The 14,588-nt window shown below is 49.1% G+C and overlaps 1 protein-coding gene across 2 annotated transcripts in view; it reads left to right on the top strand.

Moving 5' to 3' along the window:
* The first annotated feature begins 8,280 nt into the window (after positions 1–8,280).
* Positions 8,281–14,588, top strand: part of SFMBT1 (Scm like with four mbt domains 1) — an 80,589-nt gene continuing 74,281 nt past the window's right edge. For both annotated transcript variants that reach the window (XM_087744738.1, XM_087744736.1), the window contains exon 1: positions 8,281–8,360. The gene's annotated coding sequence lies outside the window, so the exon portion shown is untranslated. The remainder of the gene's footprint in view (positions 8,361–14,588) is intronic.

Raw genomic sequence — 14,588 nt, 5'->3', positions numbered from 1 at the left:
GGGCTTTGCTTTTCTGTAGAGATGAATATTCTAGTTCTTATAGTATCTTATATAGAGTATTTATATACTTAACTTTTCACTGTTTTGTGACCATACTTGCTTTCCCTCTATTTCATTTTTTATTCTTAGTTTATTGGGCTTGGATCTCATTTGCTTTGAAGTCAATATTGGTTCTGTTATAGTAGTGTGTGCATACAGAGATGGCCCACGCTGCAGAAATGTAAGAGCCATGGGGGACATGAAGAAGCAAGTGGTGTCTGAATGTTCATGCGTGCTGCCTGCCACAAGCACAAACAGTATTTCAGTCCTCTACTATATTCATACAGGTGCCTACAAAGTTGTACTGGGAGAAGGTGATAGATAGGAAGTTCCTCCTTCTCCTCTGGAACGTTCTTATCCTCTTGCTGCCACGGAAAAAGAAATGTAAGCACCGACACATATACTAGAATACGATCCTTCCCCTTCATTTGCCTGTTGTGCTAATATCACTTGTTGACTGAACATCTCACAGAAGCTGGCGGAATTATAAACCTTGCAGAAGTCCAAAGTGAACATCACTCAGTGAAATCAGTCTATAATCAAAAATAAGTCAAGAAAGCAAAGTCAAGAAGTTAATGAGAAGTGCAATTTGATTGTAATATTAGAATCCAAATCTATCCAGCCACTCCACGAAGCCTGACCTTATGGTGAAATGAAACAAATCTTTTCTATAACATACTATTCTCACAGCAAAAAACAATTTCATATTTTCTTCATTAACTAATGAACTTTACTTTCATGTGACTAGGTTTCTTCTAATGTGCAAGCAACACAGCCTTAACCATACCTTGTGAATGGCTGCCAGAGGGGTTGAATAAATCTTGATACCAATGGCTATTTGGGGGCAGTTTTTAATGCTTCGGATTAGCTTACTCTGCAGCACAGCCACCAACCCTACTCTGCACATGGAGTTTGTGCTGTGGTGACCAAGAGCATCTTTATATCTCTTACTGCAGTCAGTAAGCATTTTGTAGCAGTTTACACATTCATTAGATAACTAGCAGCGCTTTCATAGCTGTTAAACACAGGCGATACTTGCACAGTACTTGGGTGACTTAACCATCTTCTTACTTGCACAACTTTATTTATCATCACCTCGAATTGCTGAAGAATATTTTGCCTTTGACCAGAAACAAATCCTACTGCATGTCAGCAGGCAGTCAATGTACAAAGCAAACAACTTCCATTTGTGCCATAATATGCTGAAAACATTACATAGGCTTGGGGTTTGGAACAACCTGTGCTAGCAGAGTACTTAAGTACTAAAGGAGGTGCTCCCAATACAGCTTTACCTTCAGAGCTGGGTGATGGCTTTTCGTTAGGTCATTGTTAGGATCTCTTTGGGACTGCTTCACTGTTTCTTATGTGATGAAGTGTTTCACTTGCGCCATCTCAGAGAGCTTCCAGAGGCAGCAGGAGACGGAAGAAGGCCTGCTAACGTTCTGGAGATTAGTTACCAAAAAAAAAAAAAAAAAGAAAAAGAAAGAAAAGACTGGAAGGAACTAGAGTGGAGGAACAGGACTTGTTGTATCTTCTTGTATTTTATCAGGTATCACAGATCTGCAGAGTTAGCAATAATTTCCTATTTGGTACACATAGTGAACTGGCAAAAGGGCATCAACCACATCAATCACATAATAACTTGGGAAAACTGCAAGGTTAGTTTCTTCCCCCAGCTCTCCCAGGCTTTAGCCTGAGAAGTTTTTCCCTCTCTTTTGTGACCTGTATAATGTGCCTTACACATGCAAAGTCTTCAACTCTTTAACTATGAAAAAAACTATGAAAAGCTGGCAAGTATCCTAACAGCCAGTCATAGAAAGGATGAGGAGAGACCATGCCCTGGGGAAGGTGTAGGATGGCATGGCACTGCTTTCTGTGGCCAGTATCTCTTAATGGGGGCAACGTAATAATACAATTTTCAAAGATAGCTTCAAAGTGCCCTCTTCTGCTGGTAGCCTGGAGGGAGAAAATATTTATACATGCCCCTTTGCAGAATAGCATTTAAGCTGTGTGAAACATTGCGTGCTTTTATCTCCACCTGTGTGCAGGGGGACTTAGAATAAGGAGCAGGATTCCAGATCTGAAATACTGGACTCTCGGAAGGCTCAGCTTGAGGCTTGTATCACTTCATCAGTGACTCATTTCCTCTACGGGTGAAGGGTTCAACTTTCTGCCATTATTCAAGAAAAGTTGTGAAGGAGTCTACTTTGTGTCAGCTATCTCCGTTATTACTGTATAAACCTGGGTTACCCAGCTAACACTGGACCTCATATATGGGGAGCTGTTGCACAAGTGCAGATGAAAGCAAAACCTCTCTGAAAAGCTAAGTCTAAATAGACTAAACAAAGGGCGGGGGAAAATTACACATATGTAAAGTGAACACCATCATGGCTGGTAAAAGCCAGGTTTCTTTCATGAACTTGTTTTCCTTACAATGTTGGGAATTAATCTGTAGTGTAAAATAAACCAAACAACCCAAGTGAGGTAGAATAGATATTAATAGGAAATAATAAAAATTGGGTTTACAGCAGTCAAGGGAAATGAGAAAGAAGCAAAAATGCAGGTGGAAAAAGCAGTCAAGCATAAAAGAGCATGCCTAGAAGCTGAACTGGAGAGAAAGTGGAAGGCAGATGTCCCATGCTGCAGGGACCAGTTTACAGATGCTTTCTTCTGCTGCTGCCAGCTGAGTGTCTAAATAAAGGTCCCGTCGCCTTTTTTTGTCACTTAAAATGACTGATAAGGCAGCTACACGGGCCCTGAAGCCTTCTTGTGCCAAGTCTGGAGTCTCGAAACCAGAAAGCAGGCAGGTGGGGAAGGGAAAGTATGGAGCACACCACTTGGATCTCAGTTTCTTTCTTCCATCCTGCAGCTGAACCTGATCAAACATATCTACACGCCAACAAAATGCCTTTTAGAGAGAGCTGTCAAATATTTGAAACAAAGGAAAGTGTTGCCTCAATAACTATTAACATCCCCAATGTCCACACCATAAGCTAATAGCACATCTGGCACCTGCTAATGGCGGCAGCATCTTTGACAAGGCCACTGAAGGAGATGGATGGTCTGAATTGCACTTACCTTGTGTGCCATCAGCATGCTGCTGCAACAGCAAAGGGAGGAGCCTGAGCAGCTCTTCCCTTGTGTCTATATTATGGTTCCTTTGGGGATGAACAGATTGTCTTTCACAGGGCTGTCAGCTGAGCCTTTCACCAACTTTAAAACTGTCATAATTTTCAGACTAAACAAAGTCTGAAAACAGGAAGAGCAAAGCAGAAGTCCAGGGATGTCACTCAGTCGCCCGCAGGAGGTTATCTTCTGGGTTAGAGTTAGTCTGATTCATTGACCACAGAAATGGCAACTGCAAATACTTCAACATATGTCTGTGGTTATTATCCCAAAAGTACGAGCTGTACATTGATGCCCATGGGAACAGTGGAGAGCACTGTTAAAAGTCTTTGGCAATTTTTGTTCTTTAGCATTGTGGTAAAATACTGTATATTTTGGAATAAGACATGCAGTTCTAAGCTAACAGCCAAACATCAACCACATTTGCTAAGACAGTCCCTATAGTCAGGGAGAACTTAATGAGTTCAAACCACTGTGTCGAGCTCCCTGTGGAGGAGAGAGTTAGACTAACTCAGCTTGGTCTCAGCTCCCCTTTGGGCTTCCTGGGCCATGCTGGTTTGCCCTGCAGCTCTTGTAATGCCCCTGTTCCCTTCACAAACACCAACTTTTGCCCCATTAAGGGGTTGGGTTGCAGATGAGGCAGATGAGGGTCGCGAGGGGTCCCAGGATTTCAGAAGCACTCTTGTATTCCCCATGTAAGATACAAATAGTAATTCCAGTAGGACCAGTTTACGGTACTTGTATGTCTACATTAGGTCCAATTTCACAATCTTTACTCAAGCAAATCTTCTACTCTAGGAGTAGGGACAAGAAGTTTTAACCAACTTGTATCTAATTTGAATTAATATATCCATAACTTAAAGCAATCGCCTCTGCGTTTTGTTCCCACAGACACTTGAGATGTTCCTGTAACTGAATTATGCCCACTTCACTGAAGGGGAACGCTCTGCTCCATGAGTTACAGCTGAGTACAAGCACAGTATTGCAAACCCACACCAGTCCTGTACTCAGCACAAGGATGTACGGCTTGAGCCTGCTGTCTGTGCGCTCAAAAGTTCAGTGCACTCAGAGGGACTGCTTGGCACTTGCAGTCTATAGGAGTGTGGTCCTAATTAATGTAGCAAAACAAAGCCAAGCTGAATGTTTCACTGAAAGGAGCAGAAAATCCTGCTTAGGCAATAACTGGCTGACACTTACGCCTGGGTACTGATTATCTAATGCTGTTCACACGGCTTGAAAACTTAGCTGTAAAAAAGGTTTTCCTTAATATGAGGGAACAACAGAAGGAAAAGGTGGTGTGATGCTACGTACACGTGACTTACTGATTCAAGGACTGAGGATTTAGAGAAAATTTAGAATCCCTCTTTAATCACTTAGTGTAAACAAGAAAAATAAGTTTTTAATGATTAGGAGGCTGATGATCCTAAAAGACATGTGACTTATTTTGCGTGAAGCATTCAGGTTTAATTTTGTAGAAGAAACGGCCTACCACAGTCTGCATCAAAACAAAAACAATTGCCAAAACATAGTAAGAGGTTGTAGGGAAACTGGTGAACCGTCGTGGTTCTTGGAGATTAGCGTGTTGCCAGCGGTAGCTTCGGTTGAAGAAATGGAGCATACTTGAGAAATTTGTGGGTAGCCTCAAGCCGGGAAGTTTCACAGGAGCTCAGGAGCAGGCTGCTTTACAGGAACAGTGTGCTTGCCAGCTTTCTGACATGGCCAAAGGTGTGGACGGGTTGCACAGAGAGTGAGCTGCTGTGGAAGAGGGGCAACCTCTGAGCAGCCTGGATGGTAAATAATCGTAAAAATAGGACAAGACGCATTTTTTAAAGGCATAGTATCTTCTTAAACTGCACTAGCACAATTGCTGAAGATGATGTATTGCCTGGAGTACCGGAAATGGGATGGAATATAATAGCAAGAAGTCATGCACTTAAAGATTAATTAGAATAACTGTGAGTAAGCCCAGAGGTTCATCAAATGTGAGATTACGAGGAAAGGCATCCAGGTATGTTATTGGCTGTAGGATAACTATGATGCCACTGTAATGTGGTCTTAAAAATGCTAATGTATTCTGGGATGCATCGAGTGAGGTATTTTCAGTAGAAGGCAAGGTATTAATATCATTGTACAAGGCAGTTGTTAAGACCTTGTTTAGAACAGTGCACACAGGGTAGAAGGTATAGAGGACGCTGGGAGAATGGAAAACCTATTTAGAGAGAAGATTAAAAACACAGCAGAAAGACTGAGAGATGACGATCTAATTGCTATTTGTAGGGACATTTTAGGTAAATATCAGAGAGGCAAAATTATTTAATTTGAAGGGTAATAATGGTAAAGAACAAATGGCTGTAAATTGGTAGTGAATACATTTAGACTGGAAATTAGAAAGTTTCTAGTTTCAGAGAGTGGATGCTAGAAAAGCCTTGAAGATAGAAGCAAGGCACCTAGGCTGCCTGAAGGCAGGGTGCCCGTACGGCAGCGTAGTTAACCAGTTCATCCTCCAAACTGGATAATAAAATGGTGTTGGGTGTCTTGTGTATTGGCATTCCTGCAAAAGGGATATAAGGAGTTTTAGTTCCCGTACGATGAAATGTGTATTTGCGGTGTGTTAGCCCTGTGTTTCAGGAGGTTTGCTAACGCACTAGAGGGTCCAGAAAGGAAGATCCAGCTTCCTTTTGGTGCCTTTTTAACCTCCTCCCAAATCACCACAGATGACACAAAGCTAATGCATCATGAAGCTGGCCAGTCGAAGATTTTGTAAATAGCTACCCTTCTGTGACTGACAATTAATAGGACATAGAAGGCAGTGTGCAGTGGCAAAACAGACCTTTTAGGTGCTCCAGGGATCGGACTGGTGCAGATCACGTTTCTTTTTCTACGTTTTTTGCCTTCCCCTGCCGTATGTACCAAAGGCTGATTTCCAGGATGACGTGAGCAATCTGAAAGGGCATGTTTCTCGCTCTTGCCCGTCTGAGAACTTTGCAATACTTCTGACTTTTGTGGTTTTCTTCCTGTCGCACACTGTAGTTCGGGGCTTTTGCAGAAAAAGTCCTCAGCTTCTCCGAGGTTGTGCTTTGGCGAGGGGGTGGCTTCTGTGGCTGGCGGAGGACGTGGAGATGTTCTTCGGGACCCAGGGAGACGGGGTGTCTGGCCGGGGTGGCCCGGGGCTGCCAGGAGCTGCACTCCATTCTCCAGCCGGTGTCTGCTGGGACTCAATTAGGCGGTGCAGAAGCAGTTTAATTGGAATAGGTAACTCCACCGTGCCGGCCCGGCGCCGGGGCCGAGCCCGAGCAGCGCCGGCCGGGGCTCAGCCCGGCGCTCGGCGGCCCCTCCGGATCGGCATGGCGAGACCCCCCTCTAGCGGATGGCCCGGGCCTCGCCGCGCCCCTCGGCGGGAAGGGGAGCGGGCGGGCCGCCGCCGGGCCTCGCTGGCCGTACCGGGGAACGGGATCGCGGGGAAGAAGCCCTCCAGCCCCGGGGAGGGCCCTTCCTCGGGCAGCGCCGCGGCGGCTGCCGAGCCCCGGGGCGGCTCCCGGCCCTGGCGTGGGCCCCGCTGGCCCGGGCGGCCGGGCGCGCTGTGCGAGGGGAGACGTCCCCGCTTTTTTTACTTTAAGCCAGTGGGAAACGAAGGTTTCTCACCCGCGTGGAGAGCAAAATCTCTCCTGTGAGGATGCGTAACTGCGCGCGCCCTGCTTGGTATCGCGCTGCGCCGCGCCGGAGTCATTTGGGCTCGGCGTGTCTCCCCCGACGCACCGCGTACAGACCGGCGCATGTAATTTGCCCGCTGGATGCGTAATTAGCAAGTTCATGGTTACATTTGTTCTTCCTGCCTGCTGTTCCGGCACTGTTAGGTCTATTTATTTCTTGGCACTTCTCTACTTCAGAGGCAAATGATTACAGCTTATTCTATTCCGCCTGCTCTTCCCCTCTCAACACTTACTGCTAGTTGCTAGCAACTGGTGTCGACCACACCGCGAGGGGCACGTCCGCACGACTCATCCCCGCCGTAGATGTTCGGACAACGGCAAGGCGGGTGCCTGCCCCGCGGCCAGCGGGCTGGGCGAGCCGGCCGAGCGCCCGCGGCCCGGCAGCGCGTCCCTCCCGGCGGCGAGCGGAGCGGAGCGCGGCCGCAGCGCTCCCGCCGCCGTCTCGGCCCGCCGCCGCCGCAGCGGGCGGGCGGATGCGCTCCCGGGGAGCGCAAGGGCTTTCCGCGCCCGGCTCCCGCTGTCCCCCGCCGCCGCTCGCCGCAACCGACCGGCGGGCTCGCTGCCGGCCACCGCCTCGGTCTGGACCGCCTGCCCGGATCGGGGCGGGGGGGCGCTCCCTTTCCACCCCTCCGTCTCCGTCGCACGGGCAGGAGGAGCGCGGTGTTGCACAACCCGCTTCCTTTTTCTTTCGCTTCGCTGCGCCGCGGGCAGCGGCGGCGAGCGCGCGGGGCGCCGGTCTCCACCCTGGGGCGGGGGGGGCGGAACGGGACCCGTGCCGCCCGCCCGCTCCCCGCAAACTGCGGCGCCGACGCGGCCCGCTGGCTGCGCGGCCCCGCGGGGAGGGTCGCGGTGGCGGCCGCGCGCGGGGGGTACCGCCGGGCCCCGCGGCCCGACCGACGGGGCCGACCGCTCTCCGAGGGGGAAGCGGGCCGAATCCTCGCCGGGACGCGGGGGATGGAGACGGGACCGCGCCTCCCGCGGGAGGTACCGGCCGCCTGCCGGGCTGTGCCCCTGCCCGCGGCGGCGGGGCGAGGGCGGCCGGGCAGGGCGGGGACGCCCGCCCCGCCCCGCCCCGCCTCGCCTCGCCTCGGTCCGGCAGAGTGGCGGCAGCGCGTCCCGTTACCGGCGGCCGAGCCCGCGCTGCCCCCGGCGCGGCGGGAGCAGGTGTCCGGGGGCAGGAGCCCGGGGCAGCGCGGCGGGGGCGGGGCCGGCGGCGGGCCCCGCGGGGCCGGGCGGGCGGGCGGGCGGCCCCGGGGCGCGGCCGGCGGCGCGGCGGCGGACTCGGCGCGCCCGCGCCAGGAGGGAGCCGGAGCGCCCGAAAAGCCGGGAGGGGAGGGGAAGGCGGAGGGGCGGGAGGGGGGGAGGCAGGCGGGCGGCGGGCGCATGCGCTCTGGCGGGCCGTGCCATATTGGAATGAGGCAGTGAGCGGAGCGCCGGGGAGCCCGAGCCCCGGCAGCGGCGCAGGGCTGGAAAAACTCCCCGCAGGTGAGGCGGGCGGCGGCGGCGCCCGCGCGCGGGCGGAGCGGCCTCGGGCGCAGCTGTTGGGGGCGTTTTGCCGGCGGGGCGCGAGGCCCGGAGGGTTTTTCCGGGCTCCCGAAGTTTGGATGCGGGAAAAAGGCGGCGAGGGAGGAGGAGGAGGAGGAGGAGGGGGGAAGAGGCAGGCGGAGCGCGGCGGGGAGGCGGCGGCGGCGGCGGCAGCGCGGGGGGAGCGCGCCTTCGCCCGCGCCGAGGAGCGATGCGCGGGGCTGGCCGGCCGCCGCCGCGCAACTGCCCGCGCGCAACTCTGCGCGCGCCCGCTAGGGGCCGGCGGCGCCCCGGCCCGCGGCGTCCCGCGGCGCGCTCGGGCCGAAGTTGCCCTCCTGGCCGGCCCCGCGCCCGCCGGCGGCCGCCCGCCGAGGGACGCGCCCGGCCCGCGCCGCCCGCCCGGCCCCCGCGGGAACTTTGTGCGCGCCGCGCCGCCGCCCCGGCGCGGCCGGTCCTTGCCCACGCCCGCGGGGGGCCGAGCCCACCGAGCGCCTCTCGCTCGCCCCCCTCCCCCTCAAAATGGCGGTGGAAGGGGACCTTTAAACCCCGCTCCGCTCCGCACCCCCGCCGGGCGCGGCCGTGCCCCGCTCGGCGCGCGTCCCGCCCGGGGCAGCGGCTGGCGTCGCTCCCCGTCAAGTGGCCCGTCAGCGGGCCGCTCCTCGCCTCCCGTTCTGGGTGGGTGGGCGTGGGGGGAGAGGGGCGGGCGCCGCCTCCGCGGCCGCGCCGCCGGCTCTCCCGCAGCGCCGCCGCCCGCGCTGCGGGGCCTGCGCTGCCGCGGGGCCGGGCATTGTGTGCGCGCCGCGCCCGCCGCCGCCGCTCCGCACCTCCGGCGTCTCCGCGCCCGGCGGCGCTCCGGCGAGCGAGACCCTTTGTCTCTCGGGGAGTCGGTCTGCGCTGCCCGCCGCTTCTGCACCTGAAGTCGTAAATCCGCCGCCGGTGACACTGCCGGGGCGGCCGCTGAGGTGCCGGGGATGCCCCGGGACGCCAACTTCGGGCCGGGGAGGGATCGGCGCTGGGGCGGCGGCGGCGGGCGGGCTCCCGCCGGGGCAGCGCCGGGTGGAAACGGGAGGGCGGAATGCCCGCATGGGGAGGACTGTGCAAGTTTTCCGTCTGTGGCTTTTGCGAACTTGTTACCAGGGCTGCTCCCTTCCCCCCCCCCCCCCCCCCGCCCCTCTCCACAGTGGAAATAATGAAAGGAGAAGGAAGAAAAACAACGCGGGCAGTTAATTGTGAATTTTTAACTACATTCGCTATTGCAGCTCTACAAGGCCCTTATTTATTCAGAAATAGGCCAGTGATGCCCGTTTCACAGTCACATGTGTGCTTTAGCGGAACAATTACATCTACTTTGGAGAAACTTGTTGCCATTATGAAGTGGTTTTACATGGTAACCTTTATGTCTGACAGTTTTACCTGCTCTGACAGCAGAATTCTGGGGGGAGAGGTTTTACAGCAAAAGAAAAGGCCTACCTTGCTGTTTCTTTGCTGTTCCTTCCTTCGCGGGAGCTGGCTGCTGTCAGTAGCCCAGGAGGTTACCATAGCGAACATTTCCGTAAGGCAGAATATAAGGTGCACTGTGCAAAAGTCATACAGGAGCAAATGATAACCCAACTTCAGAAATACTTCAGTATGTGAACTGGTCAGAAACATCTGATTTGTAAGAGAAAAAGTTGTTAATGGGCAATAGTCTTGTTCTTACTGGAGCAGGGGCTGTAACTTGTAGCATCTATAGCACCCGGCAGGATGGAATCCTGATCTGGCTGAGGTCTCCGATTGCTGCTTCAAAATAGCCAGCTTTTTGGGCAAAGTAAATCAATGTAAAGATGAAAATACATCACTTAATTGTGAAAACATAGGTTTCCTGTGCGGTAGCTACTACTGACATGGATTTTGCAGTTAAAAAGAGTAAAAAAGCATCTGTCTATCTAAAAGATCATCTCTAGGAAGAAGACTTAGTGGGCTTCCTGCCTCCAGTTCAGCCATTTCCTCTTCTACTTTTGGTTTGTGAATTGTTGCTGTGATTGAAGGATGAGAAGGAAATCTAGTTCTTCCCAGAACCTATGTTAGAGGAAAAACAGGAAGATGCTCCTGGACAAGACAGACAACAAAATAAAACTGATAGATCTCCCTCTACCTTTTTTTATGAATCATACCTTAGACTTAGCATGGAAGTGTTGGGAGAATGGCTCTGCTCATGTTTGGTTTATGTCTCTGCTGGGCAGTTACATCGGATGACTGAAATATCCTGTTATGTTAAAGCTGGCATGCACGTTCTCCACAGGAGACAGCAATGCAAGATAGATAGCTGAGAAACAGTGGTAGATCTCGGTAATTATTGATCTGTATGGTTTTTCCTTTGCAGTTTTTTTCCCCTCTACTATTAATTTGCTGGTATTGAATTATCTTATCTGATTCTTAAAGTTGGCAAATCTCCTAAGCAATTGCTGTGTGGAAAAGAAAGGTGGGTTAAGTGTAAGATGACATGTTAATGACTGATACAGCTTGCATGGTGTAATCTTTATATTCTGGGAACCCTTTCACTGCCTTGTGGGGAAGAAGTTAAGGAGTATTGCAAAAATGGGTGTATCATAGTATCTTTCGATAACACATTACAGTTTTTTTTGCTGTTGTTGTCGTTTCATGGCAGACCAGTGACAGCTCTAGACCTTAGCCTTTCTGCCATGCTTACTTTTTGAATCCACTCTATTTATTGTTGGAAATCACTTTAACATCATTACTGTGCTTCCACTTGTGAAGTTTGGCCATGGCATGATCATCATGCGGTGATGCAGACATCAGTACAGTCACTTTGCGCTGGCTTAAGTAATTGTCCTACAAGTGATGTGCTTTAGACACATGGCAACTTAATTACATGAACACATTGACAGTGAAATGACTCATGTTAAATTCACTGAAGTGTTCTTTAAGTGCAGGGGAAATTGAAACCTGGGAGGTGTTTAGTAAGGGACATTTTGGGGAGAGAGCTTTTGATACCTAAAAACACAGGGCTTGCGTTACATCCATTGTTCCTAGAGTAACATGGCAGTCTTAGTGTTACAGAATAGTCTTGGGATTTGGTTTCTTGACCTTCTAAGTGTGCATTTCTGTATCTTGTAGATTGATCATTGACTTAAACCCATGTAGCTTGTGTAAGTTACAAATGTTTTCTGGAACTATAATGTCTTTTGTGCTGTCCATCTGACTCATCTTGCTTGATGATTAGCAGATTTTGTGTTGTCTTTGTTTTGGTAGCTTTGAGCATCGGTGTTGCTGCTGGTATTGGACTTGACTTTGTGCCCATTTCCTTCTGCTTTTGGGAAATGGCTGTCAGTTTTTAGGTCGTAGATTTAAACTTGAGGTGGGTGTTGTTTATTTCTAAAGTTTGTGGTTGTTCCCCCCCCCGCCCAAGATTACTTTCTTACTTGAAAAGTCAGGAGATAAACTAAGGGGGTGGGAGTTGATATTTTTTGTTTGTTTTGTTTTGATTCAAATGCTTGCTGAAATTGTCCTGAAGGCAAATGCTGTGTTAGTATGAAAGATCCTGAAAGGGAGATTTGGCGGTTTGCGTTCTCCAGGTTTACCAAAAATTGAAAAGGAAAGTAACTTTTAATGTTAATTTATATTAATCTATGTTAATCTATGTTAATTTAATTAATATGCTATTATTTTAAAAGCCATATCATCAGTGTAATAGTATTTTTTATGTAACTATATATTTTTACTAACTTTAATCCATAATTCTTTCTACTGCTCGGTTTTCTTTAAATTGATAAAGCCTATGAAAGGACCATTGAGATGCTACTTATTGCTCATTTGATTTTAAAATGTTTTTTGTTCTGAGGGTACAGAATATATTTTTTTTAAAAAAGTAAGACACGGTGCATGTAAGACACATACACATTTTGTGTTCACTCTGTATCCATGTTGATTTTTCCTTCCTTTTCCTGGACTTTGCTGACAATTTTTGTGGATTGGTGGTGATCATGGGAGAAGTATTATTATTATGCTCCTATCTTATGGGTGAGATTGTATTTTTTTTAAGTGTACTTAGTGAAGGCTAGTCTGTAGAATTGAAGTATTGCAACATGAATTCTACTCTGCGTTCTTAATAGGGCATTGCTTAGGGGAACCACTTGTTTGAATATTTTAAATGTTCCCCTGTGAGAAAGGAGGATGTGAGCTTAGGCTGGAACGAGGTATTCTGCCTATTAGTTGGGACTCTCCAGGTAACTCTCCGTATCTCTGGGAAATTTTAACTAATTTTAACTAATTAACTGTTAATAATTTGTATTTTAACTAATACAAAGCTGCACAGTCGTTACAGAGTCCTAGATGAATGCTTTAAAAACACTGTGAAGATGGAAAGAGGTAAGTCTTAGGGGTAGCTTTCTGCTTTGTTTGTTTTAGTAGCATTGGATTATCACCCACAGACACCACTGAGGAGCCTTTCACTAGGAACTGTGCACATAAACAAGGCCTGGGAGCCACGGGTCTAAGGAAGCCCTGGTCCCAAGGTCTCTTTCTTCCTCTGTCTCCCCTTCCTCTTTTTCCTTTCTTACCTCTTCTGGATTCTCTGTGATATCTGCATTAGTCTTTCTTTCAATGGAGACAGTGATGTTTAGATGTCTTTTCCTTGTGAAAATAAGCATTGTAGTACAACACTTGTAGGATCTTAATATCATTGAGACCCCTACCCCTCTGCCATATTTTGTTGACTGGGTTTGATGAAGAGTCATGAGAAGATAGGCAGAAAACTGTACACGCAGACATTTCAAATTAATCAAATGAGCCTTGTTTCCTAAGAAAATCATGTAAGCAATAATGTTAAAAACTGAAGTAAGAGGACTTCATCAAGCTTTATAGTAGAATAATCATCTCTTCTGTAGATGCCTGGACTCTAATACTAGGATTTCTGCTCTTTCAAGCTCTCTTTTTTTAATAAGACAGAGCAGTCTTAAATGACGTTACCTTTTTGCTGCGCAGATTACTTCTTGTAAACAATGCTCAAATAGGAGTTTTGCCTTCACTTAAAGTAGGTGGGTGCCATGCATGTTTTGTGTTGTCTTTTTTCACCCATTCAGATTTGTGAAGTGACCTAATTGCAGATGCTTACCTACAGTTCAGGTGAGTTGCTAGTTACAGAGGTAATCTTAACAATTTGTTCAGATTATGTGGACATTTAAAATGTGATTATTGTCCCTAGAGTCATCCTGAGCAGCAGCTTGCTGGTTTTCAAGGTCATTGTTTATATTGCTGTGGCACTTCATTTACACTGGTTTATTTGCTGTTACACTTGAGGACACTCTTGTTCACTACAGAAATGATCTCTTTCTTCAAACAGATGAGTTGGGAAGGAGACTGGTGGAATTTGATGTTATCTAAAAATGATGCAGCTCTTAAACCAGCTTTGAGATTCTCTCAGAGTACTGATGAGAGAGAGAAGAAATGCGTCTTGGATTTTTTTTCTTCAAGAGTAAACTATGCAGGGCTGAGCAACCTTCTCTCCCATTTTGGCTGATTGGAGTCAAGGGCTCTCGGCATATCTCAAGAGATGCTCTGTCTTGCAGAATGTGGTCATTGGTTGAAAGTAATGGTGGTGGTAGGGAGCCCTGCAAGGTTTTGCTGTTTGTCACTTAATCTTTTTCAAGGATGTAAGGGACTGGAGCAGTGATACTGAAGTAGATATCAAGTGTATTGGAGAAGACGAACTCCGTCTTGATGTATTTAGAGGCTGTAGACTCTATTTTTTCTGGGGATGGGTGAGAGAAAGCCATAAATAGCACCTTCAGATTTGTCATTGTTTCCAGAAGAAACCGATCAAGTCAGGAAGTGAAGGCACTTCCCCTCTGATGCTGGGTGCACATTTATTACAAATGGCTCTGTAAGTTCTGTGGGTGTCTCGCCTCTCTGTACTGGAGTAAGTGATGCCTTGGCATTTCTTATCTCTTTCTTGGTCTCTTGACCTGTGAAAATATATATAAACGTAAGGTTTTCCTTTTTATTTGGGATATTTTTTTCTTTTTGTAGCTTGACTGAAGTAAATACGTTTAGGAATATCTAACTCCTTCAGAATTGTGGTAGTGTGCACACCTGCTGCTCGAGTGTGCTCTTTGCGCTGTGCATGGGGAGCCATGGCCTCTGGCTTAAAAAAAGAAAGTCTTGAAATCATGAAACTTAAAAAGTATTTTA

The sequence above is a fragment of the Nipponia nippon genome, unplaced genomic scaffold (assembly GCF_047370975.1).
Source record: "Nipponia nippon isolate SJK-2023a ecotype South Korea unplaced genomic scaffold, ASM4737097v1 scaffold_9, whole genome shotgun sequence".
In the NCBI taxonomy this organism is placed as follows: Eukaryota; Metazoa; Chordata; class Aves; order Pelecaniformes; family Threskiornithidae; genus Nipponia; species Nipponia nippon.
The sequence above is the reverse complement of the archived record's forward strand: the minus strand, read 5'-3'. Positions and strand labels throughout refer to the sequence as shown.